Source organism: Octodon degus, unplaced genomic scaffold, assembly GCF_000260255.1.
Source record: "Octodon degus isolate 3935 unplaced genomic scaffold, OctDeg1.0 scaffold00192, whole genome shotgun sequence".
Taxonomy (NCBI): domain Eukaryota; kingdom Metazoa; phylum Chordata; class Mammalia; order Rodentia; family Octodontidae; genus Octodon; species Octodon degus.
Genome location: NW_004524768.1, coordinates 1,488,076 through 1,513,051, shown reverse-complemented (window position 1 = coordinate 1,513,051; position 24,976 = coordinate 1,488,076). Strand labels below are relative to the sequence as shown.

The 24,976-nt window shown below is 50.6% G+C and overlaps 1 protein-coding gene across 9 annotated transcripts in view; it reads left to right on the top strand.

The window, feature by feature from the left end:
* Nucleotides 1–24,976, top strand: part of Sema4d (semaphorin 4D) — a 126,292-nt gene that overhangs the window by 12,712 nt on the left and 88,604 nt on the right. Inside the window, exons 1-3 of one of the 9 annotated variants that reach the window (XM_023704198.1) lie at nucleotides 4,954–5,039; nucleotides 18,816–18,937; nucleotides 21,587–21,659. The exons of 6 other annotated variants lie outside the window; for them this stretch is intronic. The gene's annotated coding sequence lies outside the window, so the exon portion shown is untranslated. Of the gene's footprint in view, nucleotides 1–4,944; nucleotides 5,040–18,815; nucleotides 18,938–21,586; nucleotides 21,660–24,976 lie in introns of those variants that run through there. 2 more of the 9 variants (XM_023704200.1, XM_023704199.1) reach the window with 2 other exon arrangements.

Here is a 24,976-nt window from a genome sequence, read left to right as displayed (position 1 = left end):
GCAGGGCTGGCATGGCATGCTCTGCCTGAGCAGGTGCTTTAGTCTGCTGAGCTATCAGGCTGGCCCAGGATATTGTTTTCTTATAATGTCTTTTTCAGGTTTTGATAACAAGAGAATTTTTTGTTTGTTTGTTTTTGTGGTACCAGGGATCAAACTCAGGACCTTATGCTTACCAGGCAAGCACTTATTCCACTGAGTTATCTCCCTGGCCCTCAAGAGTATTGTTGGCCCTACTGTATGTTTTGAGGATAGTTTTTCTCTGTCCTTGTTTATAAATAATTTTTATAGGATTCAAATATTCTTGTGTTGAATGTTTGATAGAATCTACTAGAGAAGCTGTCAGGCTCTGAGGCTTTCTTATGAAGAAGGTTTTAATTATGATTCTCTTTCTTAACAGATGACTATTCAGATTTTATATTTCTAAGACTTCGAGTCCATGTTAATGTGTGAGACTGCTCAGTGTATAACTTACATACGGTGACATCTACCCTATCTGATGTATCGTTCTGCCACTTGATAAAGGCATGGAATTATGTAACCATCAACAACTTGTGATACAGGCCATTTCCATAATTTCAAAGGTTGTCTTGAGCCTCTCTGAAGGCAGTTCCTTTCCCCAGTCTTGGCAAGCAGGGATGTGTTTTCTGTCCTTATAGCTGTCCCCAAATGTTACGTAAACAGAACCGTATGACTTATGGTCTTTGAGTCTGGCTTCTGTCATTTGGCATAATTGTGCAGTTGTTTGGGCAGGAACCAAAATGACCAGGTCCCTGTGAAGCATGACATGGTCACAAGCAACAACTCCAAAGATGGGATTGGAAGCAGAGGCCGCAACAGTAAGGGGCAAGAAGGACGAGATGTCTCGTTCATGGAGGCACCTGCAGCCTCACAGACTGTCACAAGAGCGAAACACTGCCTGCCCGGTGGTGGCACGGCCCCTGTGTACTGCAGCCGTACGGGGTCTGTACCGTGGGCCTGCGTTTGGCCTGAAGCCCACTGTGTCCATGGGGTCGTCCCTCGGTGGTTCCCAGGAGAGAAGTGTGACTGCTTTCATGTCCCTTAGCAGAGCTCGACCTGGGCTGCATGTGGGTCCCAGAGTCGTGTCTGAAACTTCACCTCAGTGCGGTTTCCATGCTTGTGCCGTATTGGTAAAACTGATGGCGGCAATCAGGAGGCCTTCAGGAGATGGAGGGGTCTTATGCTGGCAGCTTTCAGCTGTGACAGGGACCCCCAGGACCTTCTGTTGTTAAGCATCCGCACTCTTGCACTCACACCTAAACGTTCACACCCAAGCACACACAGGAGCACATTTTAAAACCAAAAAGTTTTTTTCTTTTTTTTTTAAATTTATATATTTGGTACAGGGTCTCGCTACACAGCCCGGACTTGTAGCAATTCTCCTGTTTCAGCCACCCCAGCACTGGGATTACAGTCGTGTGCCACCATGCCCAGTTTTGGTGGCCAGCTTCGAATGCCCAGGGTAGGGCTGGCACAGCATGCAGTACTAGGAATCAAACCTGGGTCATTGCACTTTCTAGGCAGGCGCTTAGACTACTGAGCTATCTCCCCAGCCCCAAAACATTTTTTAAATTAACGGTCATGCTTTTCAATATGGGAGGCACACTGATACTTTTATTTCATTGCTTTTTATTTATTTATTTATTTATTTTTTATTTTTTATTTTATTATTATTATTATTTTTTTTGCGGAACCGGGGATTGAACTCAGATCCTTGAGTTTGCCAGTCAAGTGTTTATCCTACTGAGCCATCTCCCCGGCCCCTTAAAGAACTGAGCTAGGGCTGGGCCCCCTCATTGCTTTTTATTGAAAAGCTGTGTTGTGTATCTTTCGATTAAAAAATACTGTCCCTGTGACATACTGTTCTGCACAGGCAGTTTGAAATGTCCAGTTACTCAGCGTGTGTGTGCACTGGTATTGTTTCTTGCTAGCTGATCTTTTACCATGGACTCCTGTCCTTTTCTCCACTCAGGCTGATGCCCGGGGTTCTGGGGTAGAGAGACACCAGCGCCTTAGTAAGTGCACTGTCCTAGCTCTGTGCCGCCACTGCAGGGCCTGAGGTTGGACTGCACACTCACGGCAGGGAAACTAGGTCAGAGCAAAGCTCTTGTGCAGGTGGAATTGCAGGTCTAGCTATTTGAAAATAGAGGCCTTCAGTGGCTTGTGTTTCAAGCAGGGAACCCTGGGAGGCTGCCTGCTCCCCTGGAAGCAGTGGCCACTGCCTGTTGTGTTTGGGGGGGATGGGGTGTTCTCCAAGCAGGGACTCACAGTTCTCCTTCCGCTCCACAAGAGTCCATCCAGCAGGGCTTGGTTTTCACCAGCTCGGCAGAACCAGGCAGTGACAACATGACCTTTAAAATAGAAACCTGGAAGGTCCTGGAAAACCAGCCTCTGGGGAATTACAGGTCTACATTTATTTATAAGGAACTGTGCTACATTCTTGAGCTGGAGGGCACAGGTTTTATTTCACATGGAAGAGACTGTTGTGCATGATAGGCACATTCACTACTGCAAGAAAGATGGAAGGTTCTGCACAGAGGTCTCACTGCAAAAATGAAGGGCAGAGACCTCCAGCCTCCTTCTCCCTTTTCTCTGCTCAGAGGAGACTCCATGTTCATTGTTTGGAGACGCCAGCCCAGAGTGTTTGTGTGAGGACTATTTTGATGCATTCTGGTGCTTACATTTCAGTCAATAAAGATGGGCAGACTGTCCCTCACACAGCCCTGTCACCAGCCAGCGACAGCGAGTGCTCCTCATTGGTGGTGTCCTTCCCCACCCCTGGGCTATGGACCTTTGCTCAGAGTGACCTCTGCTAACTTGGTGCCCTCTGTTAGCTCTGCAGGGTTGAGAAGAGTTCAGCTTCTTCTGCTGGAGACCTGGGGTCTCCCGATGTGGCCTCCCTGGGCACTTAACATGGTCCGTCTAGTCAGAGCAGATACTAAGAGTAGATTCTGGGTCTAAGATTATGATCTTGCACTGGTCTTCCATTTGGCTTGGTAACTCACCTGTGGCCCCCATGTGGCCTTTCTCTGCTGTGTATATTGTGTATATGCCCCAAGAGCACAGCAGGAACTAGAAATAGCTGGCAACAGTGGCATCTACTTAGTGCTGTGGCCATCGTGGGCTTGTGGGAGCCAGGGTCCCTGGCCTGTGGCATTTTGCTGTCTTCCTCAAGTGGCTTCCATCTCCCGCATTCCCACGGCTCCCACAGTTTTGCAGGGGCCTCTGTGTTGTCGTCAGTCCACTTCCTGTCCCAACTTGGAATCCAGGGAAGGCTGTTACCAGTGTGACTCTCCACACTCCATCTTCCCATCTCCTTTCTCGTGCAGTGAGATATTTGCAGTGCACCCTGGAGGGCAGCGTGGGGTGCTCGGGACCAGAGTTGGTGCTGCCAGCCTCTGCGTGGTCTTGTCGCTTCGCTCACCTGTCCCCCAGCTGGTGACAGCAGGGTTCCGTTCCTTCCAGCTGGCCACATTGGCTGTCTCTGGGTATTGCAGGTCGCGCTGCATCGGTGTGGCCTTCGGTATCTGTCTGTGCCTTTCAGCTTGGCTCACCAGGGGCTTTCTCTTTTTTTCTTACTTGGTAGTGATGAGGATCCTTAACCCAATATCTGAACTGCTCCAGAATGAACTTGTTGAGCACCAGGATGATGATGCACGAGGGGACGAGTCCATGAAACTCAGATTCATGCACAAAATTATTTAGGATGTTCTTGAAAGTAACCCTCAGCTGTGTACGTGGGTATGTGTGAAGCTAAGGAATTCTGCGTTCTGAGCGCTACCCCAAGATGATGGTACTTCACTCAGTACGTACAAATAGTCCCCAGATTAGGAGTGCTCCAGCTCTGAGGCAGTCTGGGAAGGGATGCCCAACCTGTACCCCACGGTGTTTTTCTGCCTCTGCTTTCAAACATTACTCTGGATGTGCATGTGCTGCCTGCGGAAACTCTCGTCCAGGCCTGTGGGCTGCGACCACTGCACGGTCTGGCACACTGGCTGGGCCCTCGTCCTCCTGCTGGTCCCTTACAGTTTGGGGCCTCCACTTCCAGGGGCTGCCACTGGCCCTGTCTGAACAGTGTACCTCTGGCCCACATTGTGTGACACCCGCTCTCTAGCCTGTTCTGTGAGAAGGAGCAAGGGCTCTGCCTTCTGCCAGGGCATCCTCTGCACTTGGCCACCGCCTCCTGCTCCAGAAAGGGGCAGGGCTCCTGTCACTGTGCCTATACCGCCTTGCTTCACTGCTCTGTCTCACTGCATGTCATCTGTCTGTCAGGCCATCACTGTCCAGTCCTCAGCGTAAAGAGGTGTGTGCCAGGGTGTCCACAGGGTGGACTGGTAGGACCACAAACGGGACGTGCTCCTGCACTGCGAGACGGCTTGAGGGTATTGATGGGGCATTCGAGGTCCTGGAGGGGACTTTGAGGGTGGGCAGTGTTTGGCAAGGATGGGGTGAGCTGCTGGAAGTCAGAAGTGCAGGCCTGAACTCAGAAGGAGTGGCAGAAACAGCCTTGGTGGAGCAGGGAGAGGAGATGGAATTCTGAACTTTGGTTCCGGATCTGTTGCCTCTGCCCTGGCTCGCTGCAGGTTGCAGGCTGCCTGTCTCTTCCCTGTGCATGAGTGGCCTCTCAGTTGCTCTAATCAGTGGAATGTTGTGGCTGCAAGGCTCAGTGACCTCCATCACGGCTCTGGGTGTTTACCAGAGTGCTCACCCTGGGAGCCATGCGGTGGCCTGGAGAGTCAGCCCGTGACAGCCACGTGGCCAGCCACAGAGGGCCAGGGGCTCAGGGCCATCCCAAGGTCCTGCTGCTGGAAGCCCTGACATGTGCAGCTGCCTTGTGGCAAATGCACCCTGCATCCGCCAGCTGAGCCAGCCCATGTGATCTCCAGTGTTGGCACAGCTGAGACAGCCCTGGCTGTGGCCAGTTGGGACTTCTCACCCACAGAACCATGCGTGTGGCACAGGGCTGCTGTGGTGTGCAGCAGTGGCACCCAGGGAAAGAGAAGGGGCTGGGGTGAGTTGGGGTGGCCAGGCCAGAGGCTGGTTGGCAGAGCAGGGTGTGGGGGAGGGGCCGGTGAGGCAGCTTGTTTTGCTTCGTCCCACACATTTTCTCAGTCTGTGGTAGGAACCATCCGCCTTCCCTGTCTTCCAGTCTGGAAGCAAGTGTGCCCTCCCTGCAGAATCTTGGGGCACACAGCTGTGAGTCTTCTGTGGCACCCAGGGGTGGGCCTTACAACGGTAGACCCTGTTCTTCCCATCTTGGGTGCTGGATGTCCAAATCAAGGTGGTGACCGTGCTTTTCCTCTGAGAGGCTCTAGAGAGGATCCCCTCCTGTCTCTGTGGGCCTTGGTGGCCCTGGGGTGGGGGGGTTCTCAGCTTATGGCCCCCATCATCACATGGACTCCTTGTCTTTGGATTTACAGCCCTCTGGTTGACCAATTCTTAGAGCCCTTAGAGCCCTCACCAGATCCCATCCGCCGAGACCCTTTCTGCAGATGAAGCCATGTGTATAGGCCATGTGTACAGCAGGGGAAGAGGACTCCCATTGGGACATGGGGTGGGCAGGGATGGGCTGGAAGATTTTTCTGGATTATTTCAGCAGGTTTTATCTGGAGGAAAATAGAACCGAGATACACTTTGCCCTGGTGGGAAGCGATGAAGCAGGATGGTGGAAACTCTGCTGACTGCTGGAATAAAGGCAGGGCACGTTGAAGCAGGAAACAGGAAGGGGCCTTCTATCTGATTCTGTCAGGTTTCTGTCCGTGGGTGGGGCCTTGGCTTTTAAGTAGTACTTCTCCAGAAGGGCTTGTTGAGACTGACAGTGTGAACAGGAAATACGATGTGCTGACTGTTGTCTTTTATTTTAATGGCATTTCCATTGTTCAGAAAGTGGAGAAAGCGAAGCGCTTCCTCTCGTGCTGGATGAGAGCCATGAACATCTTGCCCTTCTGTGCGTTCCCACAAGTGCACACGCATGCGCACACACAGCATCCAGAAAGCGGGGGCCACTGGAGGACTTGGCGGACTGCTTTGTCTCCTTGGCACTATGTCATAGACATCCAAGTTCCAAGCCATGCTGTGTGTGGCCACGAGCTTTGCGCCCTTGAAACACAGGCGCTGATGTCCTTCAGATGGGCTGGGTGTCCCACCGGTCTGCCACATCCGGACTGCTTTTCTTCGTGCCTGCTGCACTGCTCAGGCATTGGTAGCGTGGCAGGACCACTGAGCACCTGCCTGTGGGACTAATGGTGGCTCCTGGGCATAGCAGAGCTCAAAAATAGAAGCTGATGGTGTCTGTGACCAACCAGGTGTGTGCATGCATGTATGTGCATGTTTGTGTACATGCACATGTGTGTGCCTGCACATGTGTGCACATGTGAGCCACAGTGACTGCATGGCAAGCCAGAGGCCTGAGTTTTGGGAGGCTTTCCTGCGTTTAGGGGGCTCCACTCATTAGAAAGCAGCTGAACTGATTTTTCAGAAGTCTTATGTATGTTTTCAGCTTGAAGATAAAACCTACCCTCATTCCTCCCCTGCGCCTCTAGCTTATTTAGGATGGGTGACATGTCAGGGGGACCATGTAACACATGTGCCGTATTTCTCAGGGGGCTAGCTGTCTGGCTTTCCTGTTTCGGGTCGCATCAGTGGCGTGTCCCAGCCAGATGCCGTCCATGTGCCCAGTTGTGCACAGGCACAGCCTTCCGTGGACGCCTTGAGCTCCCTACCCACAGGGCGTTCCCTGCTCAGCCAGGCTCTGCTCCAAATGCAGCACAGTATGGGAGACCTCTCAGTGCTTTGCCAGGCCGGGGTCTTCTAGGGAAAGAGAACCCATAGAATATATGCAGAAAGAGGGTGTTTATTATGAGACTGGCCTGTGTGATTGTGGAGGCCCAGTCTAGCATCCACAGGCCGGGCAGCTGGCGCAGTGCCAGGCTGAAGTGTGTCTGGAGGTTTTCAACTGATTAGATGAGGTTCCCTCACACTGCGAGTGCTTTGCCCAGACCTCTGCTAAAAGTGTTATTCTCATTGAAAAAAGACCTTCCCAGAGACATCAAGCATAGCGTTTGACCAGATGGCTGGTTTGTACGTACTGTCACACTGCTCAGTGCTCCCAGGGGCCTGCGCTCTGTGGTTGGCCATGTTTTATACTCACGCGTGGCCTGTAGGTGAGGTTGGGAGCTTGCTCAGCATCTGGGAACAAAGGCTAGCCTGTCCTGGATGTCTGCCCCAGCAGCAGCAGGGCTGTGGTACATCCCTAGAAGTCACCGGGCCAGCGGTGGAGAAAGGCTGTCGTCTCCTGCGCCCAGGTGCCCCATGTGGACTAGCCTCACACTTCGGCTGGCCTTATGCGTCACTGGGACAGCTGCTTCTTGCTTCTTTCCAGCCCCAAGGTTAGGTACCAGTGACTCCGTGGTGTCTATAGGGAAATTCCCTTGTCCTTCCCTGCTTCTTTTTCCGTGTGGCGGTACCCAGACACACAGAAGTGTTTACTAGCAGAAGGTGTTGGTGCTCTGCCTTGTTCTCTTGCTCCCTTGCTCTGGGAGAGAAAGTCTCTGAGGTCACAGTCTTGCTCTTCCTTCCCACAGAGCTGCTGAGGTTAGCCTCCCACCCACTGGTCTGCTCTTATAAGACTGTGATGCCAGACTGCTAATTTGATGTATATAACCCCCTTCAAAGAGGGGCGGGAGGCTCAGTGTGGTGGCCCCGGCCATCCTGGCATCTGAGAAGGCTTGGCTAGGGCTTGCCCAGTTGAAGGCAGGAGAGTGGAGAGAGGTGTGGAAGAGTCCCCAACACCAGTGGAGGAGGCTTCTCTCCTGCCTTTGCCTCAGGAGGTGAGCAAATGAAGGGTGGTGCTGGCCCGGGTTGGGCTTTGGTGTTGGTGGCAGGGTGGTAGCAGGAGTTTGGCCCTGTGCCTGGGTTGTGACCTGCATCCGGTGTAGCAGGTTCCATGTCCTGCCTGAACCCAGGAGGCTCCTGTGCAGGACCTTGGGCCTCAAGGGGCCTGTCCTTGTCTGGGGAGGATGAGGGCAGCAGGCTTGGTTCCTCCCACTCACCCACTCCCTGGCTTCCTGTCAAGCTTCTGTCTGGCCATTTCTCAGAAAGCCTGGTCTCTAGATAGTTGGGGGTGTGCTGGAATTTGTGGCTGGCCTGTGGTCTGTCTGCAGCTTCTTCTTCGGGTGCAGGTAGGGCCTTAAGGAAGCCTGCACCTCTGCCTGAGAGTTCTGGGAGGATGTGGGCCTGGTGACCATGTGTGTCAGTGTAGCAGCATCAGGCCCTTCCTGAAGCACCTGTCAGGCCCGACAGCTGTTTTTGATGTGCTTTTCTGGTGCTTCCCAAACAGAGCACCTGTGACTTGGACCCAGCCTCCAGTGCCAACCCCAGCCTGCGTATCTATAGGAGGCTTGGCCAGGAGGACGTGGTAGGAAGTTAAAAGTCCTGTCTTTTTTTTTGAGGTTCAGGAGTTGTGTCTTGATGGTGTAGTGAGTTTTAATCCATCTCCTTACCGGGATATTCTTAGAATGGTGAACTTGTGAAAGCAGTATACCCATTTGAAAAATGGCCACAGGCTGGGGCCAATTTGGGTTTCACAAGTAACTTTAGTGCTTCTGCTGGTGGGGAAAGAGAAACTGCTTGAACACGGCTTATGTAGATTATTTATTGGGTTCTTTCACTTGTGTATACAGAGGAAGATGCTAGAACTCAGGAGCGTGGAAATGTGCAGGCCTGTTTATGTTTATCTGTCCAGCGTAATCTCTAAGATGCTCTTATTTAGATGAAAATGTTAGTGTTTTCTTTAGCCAACCTCAAAGATGGAGCAAAGTGGAGGCTAATCACTGCTGATGTGCTTGATGCGTGCAGAGCAGTCGCGACTGTGTTTATCCTCGGCTTTATTGGTGCCAGGTGTCTAGAAGCTGCAGTTTGTATTTGGATGTCGTGGGAGTGAGATTTCTTGGCAACCAGCAGAGATTGTGTGTGGATCTGGGGCCCCTGTATCCGCAGAGTGGTTGAAGTTTCTCTGTGCTGGGACATGGGCTATTCCCTGCAGTCCCTACCAGGATCCCATGTACCTCCTGCCTTAGATGTGGGTGTGGTACCATTTCTCCTCTGGGCCCCACTTCTCTGGGGAATTCACAGGGAGGATCTGAGGAAGAGCCTGAGATTACCAGTGTGCACCGCCACACCTGGCCCTGTGTTTACATTACAAGCATATTTTCACGTAAAAGAAGCATCGTGTGTCTTTTTGACCTGTGTAAATTGCCACGTCTGTACTGTTAGGCTTTAAAGCCTAGTAGAGTGAGGGCTATTTGAACACAAACTGGTGCACCGAAACAGTCGATCTGGTAACCAATACACTTCAAAGTGAGTAAGGGGTCAGAGTGTATAGTGTGGGTACACTGGACAAAAGCATGGCTCATGTCCCAGTGGGAGGGGACAGAGTGCTGTGACACTACAGCGTGCCATGGAGAGTGTTTACGTCGGTGCCCTGCGTTTTAGCCCATTTCTTCACCAGGATGTTTTTAGACTGCTAAAACTTGTGAAAGAACTGAAGTATACCCATTTGAAAAAATAGTCATCCACAGGCTAGTGCGCGTTGAAACTTCTAAATTGCTTATTTCTGGAATTTTCCACTAGTAGTTTTGGGCCATGGTGGAATGCGAGTAACTGAAGCCATGCGGTGGCGCCTCAGATAAGAGGAGGTGACCATCTGGCTAAATAAGCAAGTGCTTGTTCAGGCCTGGGGTGTATTTTTACTGTGGTGTGGCTGCCTTTGCCTCTGCCTCTGTGGAAAGCAAAACAAGTGATTCTCTTGCTTGCAGGCTGTTTCCTGCACAACTCCAGCACCAGAAACCCAGCTCCTGTGCAATCCCATGCCCCCTGCAGGGCCTTGGACTTTCGGTTTTTTGAATTTCATTTATTGGCTTATTTCTACACATATGTCATTTTGTAAGTCTGTTTTTCTGTTGAAGAAATATGTAGTAGTGTGGTCAAACACACATAAGGAAATTACCATCTTTGTAATTTTCAGCGTGCAGTTCAGGGGCAGTAGGAACACGCACAGCCTTGTGCTCTTCACCTCCCCGCTGGAGGAGCTGTCTACACAGCAGCGACTCCACTCTCCTGTCCGCACACCCTGCATCTCACTGCTCGGCCTAGGAACCACACAGCTCACATAAGTAGACTCATATGGTTCTTGTTCTTTTGTGTCTGGCTAAAGGCTGTTCTGTAAATTAGAAAATTTAGATTATATTTTGCTGAAGTTATCCCGCATTTGAGGTACTGCCCCCTGGAGGTAGCCTTCCATTACTCAGGGAGTTTGCGCTGTAATGGGGAGATGAAGATTGAGTTTACAGTCTCTTCACACTTTAGAAAAGCAGTTGTCACTAGGTTCTGAGTGGGCCATATCCCTGTTTGTAAATGCAAGTATAAGGCAATCCAAATTAATTTTTTATTAACTAGTTGATGTAATCAGGCCCAATAAAAGGCGTTTTGATAAATGAACACTAGGTTTTGAGTAGACTGCTGTGGCACACATTAAGAAATGACTAATTGGTATTTCTGTAGTACATTAAGTGAAATTAAGATTTCATATTTGGTGCATCTGTATTGAGTAAAGGTAAATAGGTAAATATTGCAGATTATTTTTCTTCTGTGTATATAATGCATGAATGACCATACGAAAGGTAGCTATACTTTTTAAAGGAGAAACATCAGAAGCTGGAGCCAGGGAGATAGCTCCATAGAATAAGCACTTGCCTGGCAAGCATAGGGTCCTGAGTTTAATCCCCAGTACTGAAAAAAAAAAAAATCAGAAGCTGAGTTTTTTTTTTTTAACAGATCCATTCATTGCAGTGTTAGATTTTTTTTTAAAAAAAAAAAAAGTTTCCTTTATTTATTTACTTTTTCTTTTTTTTTTATGGTCAGCTCAGCCCACCCTGGGGGCAAGGCTGGCATGGCATGTGGTGCTGGGGATCGAACCAAGGTCCCTGTATGCTTGCCTAAGCTTGCCTAAGCAGGTGCTTTAGACCACTGAGCTATCTCGCCAGCCCTGTTAGATTTTTTTAGTTTGACTTTTTTCCAGCTAAAATTTGCCACAAGTATATCACATCTATTTCTTGCTGGTAATAGACAACTTGGCAAAAATAAAGATTTTTAATCAGGGTTCCTTGCCGGCTCCATCCCCGGAGTGCACTGAGATGGCAACTGAGACTGGGCGTGGTGGTGCAGGCCTGTAATCCCAGTGCTTGGGAGGGTGAAAACGGGAGGATCACTATGAGTCCAATCTGTCGTGAGACCCAGTAGACCCTGTACTAAATACATAATAAAATACAATAAAATAATAAAATATTTTAAAGAGATTTCGGCCAAATCAATACCGTCACCTTACTCTTTTCCCCCCCTTTCCTTTGTTTTCTGAACTAATAAATAGTAAATGGTTCTTTTTCTCTCAGCATAATGCTAGGCTCATGTAAGTTTGAACATGTTTCTTCTCCTGTTTTACAGAAAAGATTATGATAATTGCTGTTATTTCTTCCTTATCATGTTAGGTGGAATGAACCAGTTAAACCATACGGGCCCTTTTAGGGTCTTGAATAATCTTTTTCTCCTGAGAGTTTTTAATTACATTCTCAGTTTCCTACAACTTCTAGGTTGCTGGTGGGTGGGGTTTTCACTCATTCACGGCCTCCTAGAGAGATGGTTCGGAGTGGTGTGTTTCCAGTAAGGACTTCTGTAGGCCTACTTGAGAAATCTAGGCAGTGAAGGCCTAACACAGCGTAGTTTAGTGTGAGATGTAGGCACAGATTACTTGAGCTGATGGTTGACAGGATGGATGTCCTTTTGTATAACCTGTTGTCTTTTTTATTTTTTATTTTTTCATCTTTTATTTATTTGGTACAGGGTCTTGCTATACAGCTTGGACTCCCTCCTGTCTCAGCCTCCCCAGTGCTGGGATTACGGGCATGCATCATTACTGTTAGGACTGGCATGGTGTGCCTGGGATTCTGGGGTCTACATGGCTTGCAGTACTGGGGATCAAACCCAGCTCCTTGCATTTGGCCAGGCAGGCACTTAGACCTCTGAGATTTCTCCCTAGCTCTGTGTTGTCTTCTTTTGTGTTGAGATGGAAAGTAGAAATGTTTCCAGTGATAGAAGCTGTGGGTTTCAGTTTGTGCCCCAGATACATTGTAGTCTTTTTATATGAGGGAAAAGATTTTTAGTGAATGTTCAAGCAGGATTAATTTTGCTTCATTTAATTAAAAAATGTGTGTCATGCTGGGTTTTAATATAGGGGAGTGATTTATGAGCAGTAAAAAAAAAAAAAAAAAAAATAGGTTTTTGCAAATTCAGAGAGCCATGGAATAACCAGACAGACATGGTGGCCCTCCTGGCCTTCCTGTGTCTTCCTGCGGGTGATTCATGTGCCCACCGTCCTGTGCTCGCCTCGTCTTTCTACTGCTTGTTTGCTGCACGTTATACACCTTGAGTTGCAGCTCAGTGTACCTTGAATGTCAGCAGGCAGAGTCCATGTGACACCTGGCCTGAGGTGCTCCTCGACTCTTGGCCCCAGGGCAGGCTTCTTGAGTGTGAGGCTGAGGTATGTGAGAGACGGCTTCCCTGCCTCCACCATGGTGATATTTATGCAAGGATTTATAAAAATTGTCACCTTCCTAGGTGCAATTTTCTCCCTTATTATAAAAGTAATTTTGTGGTTGAAAGTACAGAAAAATCAAAGGAGAGAAAATCGCCGCCACCGAGAAATCTGAGACTTATTTATTTATTTAGTCTCTGAGACAGGGTTGCACTATACGGTTGAGGCTGGCTTGAAACTCACTTTGTAGCCCACGCTGGCCTTGAACTCACAGTGAGAACTTCTGTAGGCCTCCTTGAGAAATCTAGGCAGTGAAGGCCGAATGCAGTGTATTTAGGTGTGAGATTATGCACAGATTACTTGAGTTGATGGTTGACAGGATGGATGTCCTTTTGTATGACTTTTTATCTTCTTTTTTTTTTAAATCTTTTATTTATTTGGTACAAGGTCATGCTATGCAGCTTGGACTCCTAGTGATCCTCCTGTCTCAGCTTGTTAAGTGCTGGGACTGCGGGTGTGCACCATCACACCTGGCTGGAGCTGCCTTTGAATGTACATTTGAACCTTCTGTGTGCTGGAGGATCGTTGTAGGTCCCCCAAGAACACCCATATCCACAAATGCTCAAGTTGTTTGTATAAACTGACAAAGGATTTGCATTTAACTGGCATACATCTACACTGTAAATCATCTCTAGCTTGCTTATAATATCCAAGATGGTGTACATGCTGTGTAAATATTTGTTACCCTATGTTATTTTAGGGAAAATGGAATGACTAGAAAAAAGTGTATTTATGCTTAATACAGTTTTTCTTGTTTTAAATATTTTGGGTCAGTGGTTGAAGAAACCCTCAGGTTAGAAGCCTTCATTGCAGGCGTCTACCTGTCACTTTGAGCTTGCAGTCAGGGTCTTCCAGACCTAACTGTAGGAACCTGTGGCTCTAAGCATGCAGGTGTTAGACATATGCATTTCTCTCTCTGCTTTGTGGTGGGATCACAGGGTCATCTGGCCCCGTAGGGTCAGGTAAGGTCATGAGCAGGTGGCAGGAGGGCCATGTCACGTGGCCACTGGGAGCCTGTGCTGTGACAGCCAGAGCCTTGTCGTGATGGGGGTAGGGCTGCCTGGTTCTGTTCATGGAAACTTTTCAGCTTCAAGGACACAGAGGAAATCCCAGGTTTATGTTCAGCTGCAGGTTGTGAGCTCTGGATCTTGCCAGGAGGTTAGTGACATTTCAGTTTCTGCTCTGATTGTTTGTGAAAGAGTAAGCCCTGGGGAATGTAGCTCCTGGAGTGGTTACACAGTAATGAGGGTGCCACGCAGCTGGAGCACCATCTTCGAAGAAAGTTCTGGGAACTAACGTGGAATACACATGTAGTGTGGCTCTGAGTCCAGCGATGAGTGCCTGTGCCCTTGTGACCCACGAGGACAGACAGAGCTGCTCTGAGCCAAGCTGCAGATTATGTCCCCACATGCATGTTGCATGGTGTGCACCAGTTGTAGTGGAAAAGCACTGTCAGCTCGGCTTTGAGGCAGTTGAGCACCCTGCTGGTGGTGGTTGCCTGCAGAGGCCTCTGAGTTGTGTGTGTGCCCTGTAGGGCAGCTGCATGTGTGCTCACGTCATCCGTAAGTGTTGGCATGTCTGAGCACATGCATGTGGAGAAGGGATTGTGGGTGTGATGCTGGGGGCAAACACCGGCACTCAGAGAAGGGGAGGCCCCAGGGTAGCGCTCTTGTATGTTACGGGTTCTCTGAGGAATTCTTAGAGCCCTGGGAAGAAGTGTGGTAGGAAGACGTGGCATTTCTGAAAATGAACCCACATCCAAGTGATCCATCTAGTGTTTTGAGTCAGGAGACTTGGAGACTCCCCATTCCTTTCAGGTGTCTTGGACACCCCTGTGGTGGCTTTGGCACTGGGCCTGGGAAGCCCCACGCCCCATAACCACAAGGGGCCCTCACTGTGCTGCGGTGCTTGCAGGCCTCAGTTTCTCCCTCTCTCTGATAGCCAGTTCCCCACTCCTGGCTGTCTTGTACCCTCCCCTTCCGTGACTACCCCCAGAACAGCAGAGCTGCTCCCAGCGCCTACTCCACCCATGTCCTCATTCCCAGCCATCGCGCAGTCCTCCTGAATTTCAGGGTTTCATGGCCACTTCGCTTTCTGCCATGGAGTAAGCAGCTTTGAGTAAAGCACTGGGACAGAGGGGCCGCTCTGTCTGCAGCCCTCTACACTGTACACATGTGCCGGCAGTGCTGACAGTTCTTGTGCATGTGTATGCAGATGGCACCTGTCCAGCAGAGAGGCGACTGATGCTCCCCATGGGGACAGCCGGTTTTGTGCCATTGGAAATTTACCTCAGTGTTCTTCTTTGGGGGAAGTTACACACATAATGCTCTGCTTTGTTTGATCTCCAAAAGTTTCTGTATTGGAAACTGAATCCTCAGATCATGTACTGATGGACTTAGAGAGGGCTTTGAGGAGTGACGAGGGTCTGATGAGGATGGGAGGGTGAGGCCCCCACAATGGGATTGGTGACTGCAAGAACAGGCAGAGAGATCCAGGCTAAGATGCTTGCTGCTTTGTTGTGTGGGGCCCTTGCTGTGTTGTGGCCATCCTTGTGCTCCTGGAGTCCCAGTGTCTAACAACCAAGAGCTAATAAACTTCTTTATAACCCCCACAGTCTCAGGTGTTCAGTCATAGCAACAGAAAACGTCCAGAGGCACACGCGTTTAACCTTGTTAAGGCGAACAGCACAGTGGCATTTAACACTTCCATGGTGGTGTGTCACCGCCTCTGCCTGGCTCTGAGGCAGCTCCTCCTCAGCAGGAGATCCCTGCCTACCAGCGCTCACTTGCCCCTGTGCCTCAGGCCCCTCACCCACACTCACTCAGCATTTCTGATTTCCTGACTTCTTTGAAGGTGGCAGCATCTCACTAGGTCTCATGAGTAGTGAGTTAAATGGCCTTGTCAGCAGGTGGCCTTTAATAGCTCTCACCCTTGACTGAGCTGACAGGCACTCTCTGGAGGAGGGCGTGGGACCCAGGGACCTCAGGTGCCACCTCGTGTCCTCTCACTGGGACAAGACAGCCGAAGGGTAGGTGGGCAAGCTGGCTTTTTCTCTTTTTTTTTTGTTTTCCTTTACCCTTTCTCTTTTTATTTTCCCTCTCTTCCCACCATTGTCTCTGTCTCTACCTCTGTCTCTCTGTTGCCATAATACTGAGGCTTGAACCTACAGCCTTAGCACTGAGCTACATCCAGCCCTTTTTTGTTTTTATTTTGAGACAGGGTCTCAGTTGGCAAATTGCTCCATCTGGGCTAGAACTTGAGTCCTCTTGCCTCAGCCTCCCAGAGTGTTGGATTCCGGGAAGGCACCACCACACTCATCTATTAAGGGTTCTTTATTGTTTGCAGTACTGGGACTCAAACCCAACACTTGGCAAACCCAGGCAGCCATCCCCACCTGAGCTGCCCTCAGCTTACAGGGCTGTTACATAGTGAGACTGCGGCTTGGGGTCAGGACATCACAGGGGTGGATCTCCCCAGTCTTGTCTGTAGTCTTGCTAAAGTGGGGGCCCTTAGTGATGCTGCGAACAAGAGTCCTCTTCCCAGCTGGGCCTCCTCGGGGCCAGGTGGGTCACCGTGTGGGGTTAGTGAGTGTGCACACGGGGCTGTGCCGAGTTTTCAAGGGGTGCGTGGCTGTGAAGAGCCCATGAGCAGAAGCAGAGATGCAGAGAAGGACCAGGTCCCATAGGGTGAGGAGTTTGCTCGTGTGACAGCTGTCCTGTGAGCTGCACGGAGAGCAGCGGTGGTCGCCGTGTCACAAGGTGACATGACAGTGTGATCTCAGTAGCCGAGTCAGAGTAGCCCCATGTCTACTTTTTGAGCTGAAGTTAGACAGGTGCCCCATATCTATACTGAGTAATTAAGTTTCAGGGATTGGCAGCATAGGGATGCTGAGCGATTCCCAGGCATTTCGTTTTGGTTGTGCAGACTGTTGGTCCTGAGTAAGGAAGGGGCTTCTAGAACCATGTTCTGCAATTTGGGAATTGGCAGAGTTTTAGAATTTTTCCTTCATAACCTAATGATTTTCTTTTATTTTTTTATTTTATTATTATTATTATTTTTTTTTTTTTGCGGAACCAGGGATTGAACTCAGGCCCTTGCGCTTGCCAGGGAAGCGCTTATTCCACTGAGCCATCTCCCCGGCCCCCCAACCTAATGATTTTAGAAAGCTGCTGGAGCAGGACTGCTAAGACTCACCCTAGCTTTCTGGATCCTGTCCATTAATTCTTTTGATAATGAAGAAACACTTTGGAGGGCTGGCCAGATAGCTCAGCAGATTAAAACATCTGCTTCGACAGATGCAGGGACTGGGGTTCAATCCCCAGCGTGCCATGCCGGCCCCACCCTGGGGGCGTGCTTAGAAGGAGATTGAGACTGGGTGTGGTAGTGCATGCCTGTCATCCCAGCATCTGGGATGCTGAAAACAGGAGAATCACTATGAGTCCTATCTGTGTAGTGAGACCCTGTAAACCCTGTACTAAATACATAAAAAAAGAAACACTTTGGCCCCCAGACTCCGGTTCTCTGGTCACAGGGGTATACAGCATCCAGGACACTGTTACGTCCATCTGTACGTTACTTCCCGAGGTAGAGAACACTTAGAGTGCACTTACTCTGGCACACTCCCAGCATGACCACTGCTATCGAGGCTGCTGGGTCACCCTTGCCTTCCCAGTTTGTTGGAGCCAGTGCCATGCAGATCTGCTGCAGTTATCAGCATGTGAGCTTTGGCCGATCCCCTGCCCAGCTCTCGGGCTGACCCTCGCAGGTGTCCTGATGCCCCGGCGACACTGTGTTCCACAGAATTCTTCTCTCAGATGGTGAGAGGTTTGTACCTTCTCCACCCCATCGAGTCTTCTTGTTGGTTTCTTCTTTCATCTTGCAGGGAGAAAGTCCTGGTGCTCGAGTCTGCATTCTTCTGACTTCAGTGAGCTGAACCCTTTCTTTTTCTGTGTAGTTGGTAATTTTAATATGGAGACTCCTGGGCATGCCTGGGAGCCCTGAGTTGAGAGAGTGAGAGAGAGGGAAAGGGAAAGAGAAGGAGGGAGAGAGAAGTGACAGAGGTTTCCTTTCTTTGGCAAGGTGTGGCCACCATGTACATAGCCACGTATCTTGCTGAGCTGGCCCTCCTGACCGCTCTACTCGTCCACCTCCTGAATGGGATTACCATGCAGAAGCACCCGTGGCACAGAATTAAATATTGAGGGGCTGAGTTTCCCACAGCACATAGGGTGCCGGGTGTCTGAGCCGTGTGGTTTTCTTCCTGTGTCTCCTCCCCCTTTCTCTTGCTGTGCCCCCATCAGTGGTGTGAGGTGGGTTCTCGGGTGTATCCCTGAGTTGTCTCTTAAGCCATAACCCTGAACATGGACTTCAGGGAAGCAGAAATCAGAGATGATACTTGGGTGCCTGGTGTCATCATCTAAGGGTGCAGTGCATTTGGAGACATCTGAGGGTGGGTAGTTTGTAAACTGTTCAAAGAAAATGTTAGTGAAAAGAGACTTTTGTAGAGTTATTGCAAGAGAGGAAGTGGCAGTCCATGTACTGATGGTGAGACACCAGCATTCCATCCTGTGGGTCTGGCCAGAGGGCTTTGCTCTGTAGAGAGGCGTAGATTGGGCTGGGAAGAGCCAGCTGTGGGGTGTGGTCTCACTATGAAGCAATCGGTGGGTGTTTACAACACCCGTGTATTCTTGGGAGTGGCTGTGGTTGGCTTGGGTCCGAGGGACCTGGAGAGGAGAGAAACTGAGCCTCGGTTAGCTACGTGGTTTGTAGTGGCTGGGTGGGGGGACGGGCTGTGCGGCTGGTCACCTGGGAGTATAGAGTGGGCATTGAAGGCATGTGCATGATGCCATGAATCTTTGCTGAATCACCTGGCATTGGTGGGATTTTTTGCCGTGTTTTTTAGGAATATAGCATTTGTGTAAGATCAGCACTGTCACAGTTGTCACAGCCTTGTGCACAGTGGGTGTGCCCCAGGATTCACCTGCTAGCTTAACTCCTGTTCAGCAGGAGGACGAGGCCTGCCACGCCTGTCTGGGCCTTCCTGCCTGGGGCTTAGTCCCTGTTCCTGTGGACTGTGCCAGGCTGGACAGGGGCATCGGAGGACCTGAGGTGCTTTCTCAGTTTCTGCTGTTGTTTTCTCATGTTTTGGGAGCTCAGGACCTTTGAGGCGTGGCCCGTGCAGGAGGAAGAGGTACTCATAGACACACTGAGTGAGCTCTTCTGCTCCCCAGGTCCCCATGTTGTCCCCATGACCATGTGCTGCTCCCAGTAACTGTGAGTAGCCCATGGTCCTGGGCAGCATGCCCTGGAACCTGTGAAAAATGCATGTGTCTGGGCCTGCCTTGCAATATTGTGGGACCAGGGCTCTTTCTGGGGTGCCCAGAAAATTTGGTTTTCTTTTATGTCCTTGGTTTCTACTGCAGGTTATTTGTGTGACAGTCTTTGAGCAGAGGCTAAGAGTTAGTGAGCAAGAAGACGGAGGCTGTTGGGAAAGAGAAAAGGAATGTTCACAGAATGTGTCTGTGTGTTTCTGGGCATTCCTGTGTGTTCATGCATGCATGTGTTTGTGTGTGTAACTGTGGCATCTCTACATTTTGGGACGCATGTCTGTGTAGAGGTATGTGCATAGATGTGTGTCTAGATGGGTGTGCATGCGTGTGTATGAATGTGGGGGGTTCTATGTGTATGTGTGTATATATGTCTACATGTGAATGTGTGTGTGCATGCATGTGTGGTGTGTGGCATACATTGGACTCAGGGAAGGGAAGCTGTACGACCAGTGTGAGTTGGTCTGTGTGTGTGTGTGTGTGTGTGTGTGTGTGTGTCTGTCTGTCTGTCTGTCTGTCTGTCTGTGGTACCTTGAATGGGAGTTGAGGTTCCCCAAAGGAAGAGTAGGGCCACTAAGCAGGGGACCATGGATAGTGTCTGTACCGACTGAAGGGGAAAACTTGGATAGCACAGAAGTGTGTGGAGGTAGAACTCACGCTGCCTCTCGGCCCCAGCCCACTCCAGCGTGAGCCTGCTCTCCGTGGCTCCCCATGCTGCCTGCCCTTGACATGTATGGCGTGGCAGTCCCACTGTGGCCGGCTGTCCACAGCCCACCTTGCCTTCTGCAGCTCCATTTCCCTCCAGGAGGCCTTGTGCTTTGTGACAGCTGCCTGGGTTTGGGCCTACGGACAGACCACGTAGTCACTTTCTGCTCAGTCACTGGGGCTCCTGTTTCCCTGGCAGCGACACAGGGAGAATCCTTTGAGCACATCTCCAGGGCCAGATCTTAGTCTGTTTCCTGTAGCATTAACTGAATGCCATGGATCAGGTCATTTGTACGGAGCAGCAGTGCGTGGCTCAGCACTGGGGAGCAGGGGTGTCTGTAATCGCGGCGCTGGCACCTGGGGAGGACCTTCTTCCTGCATCATCGTGTGGTGCAGGCATCAAAGGGTGAGACAGAGCAGGCCTGGCAGCTCGAGCTCTCTTCCTCTTCCTGCAAAGCCACCAACAACCACCTGCAGGTTGCACCCTCATGAGCTCATCCAGCCCTAATAACTTCCCACATACGTCCCTCCAGACTCCGACGCACAATGGGGGCATGGAGTCTCCACCCTCTTCGTACTGTCACGATGCAGCCAGATTCAGTGCGTGAATTTCCCAGGTCCCATTTGCACCCTAGCTGCGTGTGACCACAGGAACCGTCCTGAATGCTGGGGAAGGGACTGCCGTAAATCCTCCTTTCAGGGGTTAAAGGTGCCCCGGGCCCCTCTCAGCTTCCCTGCCCCTGGTGAAAAGGGTCATCCTGATTTCATTTGTGTTTCTGTCATCAGAAATGACTCAGAACAGTTCCCTCCTCCACTGGCCTGTCATTTTAAATGGAGCTTGTGCTCTGGTCCAAGAGCCCTGGGAGCAGGGGACCTTGGCCAGTGAGGAGGGAGCTCTGGGAGCCGGGGGCTTTGGCCAGCGAGGAGGGAGCCCTGGGAGCCAGGGGCCTTGGCAAGCGAGGAGGGAGCCTTGGTGTTTTCTGTTTGTTGTTTCGTGTTTCTCTTTAGTGTATGATACGTAGGCCAGCTTTCTGATTGTTGGGATAAAATACTTCTACTTAAAGAAGATTATTTTTGCTCGGCTTTAAAGGTTTCATTCCGTGGTTGGCTGGCCTGAAGGCTCGAACAGTGTGGCAGAGGGCTTAGTGGAGCAGAGCGGCAGCGTTCGTGGCAGCTGGGATGGGGAGTGGGGAGCAGAGCTGGGCAGGAGGGGCTGGAGCCAGATGGGGGCTTGTAAGCAGGGCTCCGGGCCATCCTGAGACACACGCAGAAGTGGGCCTCCCTGATCCCAGTGTCTTCAGAGCCAATCAGGTTGATGAGTTTAACTGTGACGTGTAACAGTCTTGCTTCTGCTTTAAGATTATTTCTAAAAGCCTACAAATTTTGATATCCCTTTTTTTTTCTCTCCTCTTAACCCCTATCCTGTTTCTTCTGCTTCTGACTTTGTTTTTTAAGTACATAACTCATTTTAAAACTGGAAAAATTATTGAAAATACTGTATGCTAGCCTACACACTGTCTTCGTATGTACCTCTAAGGAAGAGGCTGCCCTGGAATGTGTGTGCTACAGGAGTGTTTGTTATTGTGACGTGATTATTGAGCACAACATCCCCCCAGCTCTTGCTCTGCACCCCCGAGCTCAGTCTGGAAAACTCTGCTGTACTGGGCCAGTGTTGGGGAACAGTGAGGAGGGACAAGGTGATGATCCCTTTCTTGGTGGCCAGTGTCCTTCAGCTCTGGTGCTTCATCTGGTCCCATCTGGCCAGTTGAGCCCCATTCAGTGCCTGGGCCGGGGCCCAAGGCTACTTTCAGCACAGTGTGTGTGCATGTATTGGAAGGGATTCTGGGCTGCAGTTGGTGCCGCTAAAAGGCCCCCTTTCTACCTGTTCCAGACTCTGTTATCATCAGACAGAGGGAAGAAACAGAGTCCTGCTTGCTGAAATGTCTGCTGGCACTAACTGTTAGGTGAGTGAGGAAATTTTGCCCACTGTGAGGGCTGCCTTTAGCATGGGCTCATCCACAGGTCTGTCCTCAACCTTCCACTCTTCTCTCAGCCACCTTGTGTGGCCCTGTATGTGGTCCTGTCAGGGACCAGGGAGCCAAGGAGAGGCCATTACACAGCTCAGACCTTTGAGCCTGTGACTGCAAGGAGAGGGTGGGCAGGGCCTCTTTGAGGTCGTGCTGGGGTGAGGCTGATTTGGCTGGAAGCCAAGGCGAGAAGGGCTAGGGTCAGTGCACCAGCCTGGGGACACCTTCCCCCATGTTCCCTTGGGACTGTGTTGTCAGGTGTTCCCCATGGGTTTGAAAAAGGCCTGCCTTCGCTCCCCTGGGGGTCAAAGGAAGGTGACCCCACTGCTCTGTGGTGTGAGCTCAGCAGCACAAGTGTGCAGAGCTCACCAAACACAGCAGTCCTGGGAGGGCCCCGCAGTTGTAGGGGCATCTTCAGCCCTGCTGCCACCCCCTCTTCCTACTGTGACCGGTACACCTGGCTCGCAGGTGTCAGCTGTGGCACATACCTGTGTGGGATCCCAGCTCTGCAGAGCGGGATGGCTGGCCCTAAGGGCATGTGCTGACCCATCCCTATCCCAAGGCAGGCTGCTAGCCTGAGAGGGGTGGAACCCGCAGTCCTCAGCTCACACCTGCAGTCACTCAGTGGCTGTCACACTTAAGCTGGAGTTCGGCATCTGAACTCCACCTTCTGGCACCTCCCAGAAGCAAGCCTATCTGGCCCAGGGGCTCCCATGGTTCTTGGGTTTCTGGCTTGTGCACTTGCCTGGACGGAGCAGGAGAGAAGCTTGCTGGGGAGGCCAGTCGTCTACATCTAGTTTGGTTGGGGTCCCATAGGTCTGTCTCCTAGAGGGCCTGCTGGTGGAAACAGCTGAGGGGAGGTATAACCATGCAGACCCCAAAAGTCCTGGTGGCCAGCTCCAGGGGCCTGGAGTCATTAACCTTATTACATAAACCAGGCGTGTGTGCATTACAGAGTGTCCCAGACGTGGCTTTTGTTTACCACGAATATTTAACTCCCTGCACTGACTGTGCAGGGAGCCCCAGGCCTCCAGCTCCCATCCACAGTGCCTCAGTCTCTTGATCCACCTCAGCACTTAGAGGCCTCCTCTGGCTCTGGCTCTCACATCCCAGACACAGAGGTCCCCCTTCTGTGCCTGGTTTCAGTTAATGTGGTCAACTAGAAGGCTGAGGACAGAACAGTGAGATATTTTGAGAGAGAGAGGAGAGGACAGAGGAGAGAGGAGAGAGAAAGGGAGGGGAGAGATAGAGAGTCCAACTATGCTCACATAGCTTACCAAAGTGTATTGTTCCAGTTGCTCTATTGTATTCTCTTGTTAATGTCTTACTGTGCTGAACTAGTAAATTATAGGGAAAAGCACAGTGCACCACTGTTTAGCACCTCTGCTGGGCCCTGGGCACACTGTCACCTGCAGATAAAAACCGTCTGAGATTGAGATACTTACAAAAAAGATGAGGGGGAAAAAAAACCCTAAGATTTTTTGAAAGCAAGCCCAGTATTCAATTATTTCCCCAATCTTGCATAACTGTATATGCTAATCTGAGCAACAGATTTGATGATGAAAATAGATAACAGCCATTGTTAATAAGCTATTCCTGTTTTGAAAATCTGTAACATGCATTGTTGTATGTTACCTTGTTTATGTCTTCTTTTCTATTTGTTTTTGCTTCTGTGTTACTCTTCAAAATAAAATAAAAATAAGATGGAGATACTTGGAGCTAAAACATATATATATATGTTTTCTGCAGCTTATGTTGAAGTAGAAGAAAAAATAACTTTTTCAGGGACCTTGGCTCGTGTGAAGTGGTCCATACAGTTCGCTGTTGGGTGGAACTTCAAAGTGGGAACAAGGCGGTCATTGTTCTGCTTGTTGCCCCCATGGGCCTGGTCTATGATGCCATCCTGGAAATTCAGCCAAGAATGGAGGGGTGGCCTCTGCAGGGAGCTGTGTATCCTCAGGGTCTCTCATGTGAGGGCAGGGCCAGTGGTGCTGGGAGGCCCAGCTACCAGGAGGGGTTGGGGTGCTGAGGCAGGCTGCTGGGCAGAGCTCAGAGTCACAGCCAGCACGGGCTGCCAAGATGTGAGAGGCCCCAGGTAGAGGACACGTGTCACTGGGACATCTGTCCAGGGAAGCAAGAATGATAGGTTACGAGGCTGTGGCCTGCCTGAGGTTTCTTTTCTTAGGTTCCAACTCTCCAACATGAGCGTGGTCACGAGAAGATGCTGAATGCAGAGGACATAGTACTTGGGGCTTCGCTGTCATGGTAGTGCTCCTGGACTTAGGTTTTCTTTCCTTTTCTCCAGCCATCTACTTTCTGCCAATCCCATAGTCCTCCATGCGAGCTGCTCTGCTAGCCTACAGCTCAGAGGAGGTCTTGTGTGTTTTTAGCAAGTGTCTGAAATACTCAACAGAGCTGAGAATAGGATGGTTGTACATTCAATTAAATGACATTGAAGCAGGAGGTGGCTACTCCTGCATGATTCGGTAGGCCCGGGGGGACTCTCTGGTCCTGTCTGGTCCACCCGTTAAGCCCTCTGGGGCTGTCATCTGGGCAGACCCTCCCCCATGGGCACACAGGATCCTGTGCATGCTGACCTGAAAGCTCCAGGGTTAACACACCTAAGTGACTCGGTCCTTAATGTTGGTCTGTGTGTTGTCAGCCACACGCGTCGTGTTAATGCATACAACACAGACAAGGCCAGCAGGTATTTCTGGAAGAAGCGTGTGCACAACCTTGGGATGTCCAGTGGCCCTAATGTGACAGAATAAGCACCATCCATCCTCCTGAGCATGGGGCCAGCCCTGAGCCAGTGCTGTGCCGTGACTGCAAGCATAGGGCCCATTAATAGTGACCAGAAGCACCATGCTGGCTCCTCACTTCAGCAGCTGAGTGTGGGCTGGCCTGCTTTTCTGCCCCATCCTGCAGCCAGACACCATGCCTGGCGCAGGCCCTAAGAGCGTAGGCTCAGAGCTGGGATGAGATTTGAGTGTCAGATCTCCAGCCACTTGGAAGAGTCAGCACCCGGAAGGCACAGTGCTTCCCCCAGGACCTGTATGTTGGCTGGTGTTGGAGGCTCATGGTGTGCCTGTACACTGGCCACAAAAAAATGATTACTACAGTGAGCTTCACCTGCTTGCATTTACTCTTGGGATGGGGCTTCTAGGGACATCCAGGTCGCCCCAGGGCCTACTCCTGGGTGTGTTGTGTGCACTGGTCAGGGGCATAGCAGGGTGCTCGGGTTCTAGCTCCCT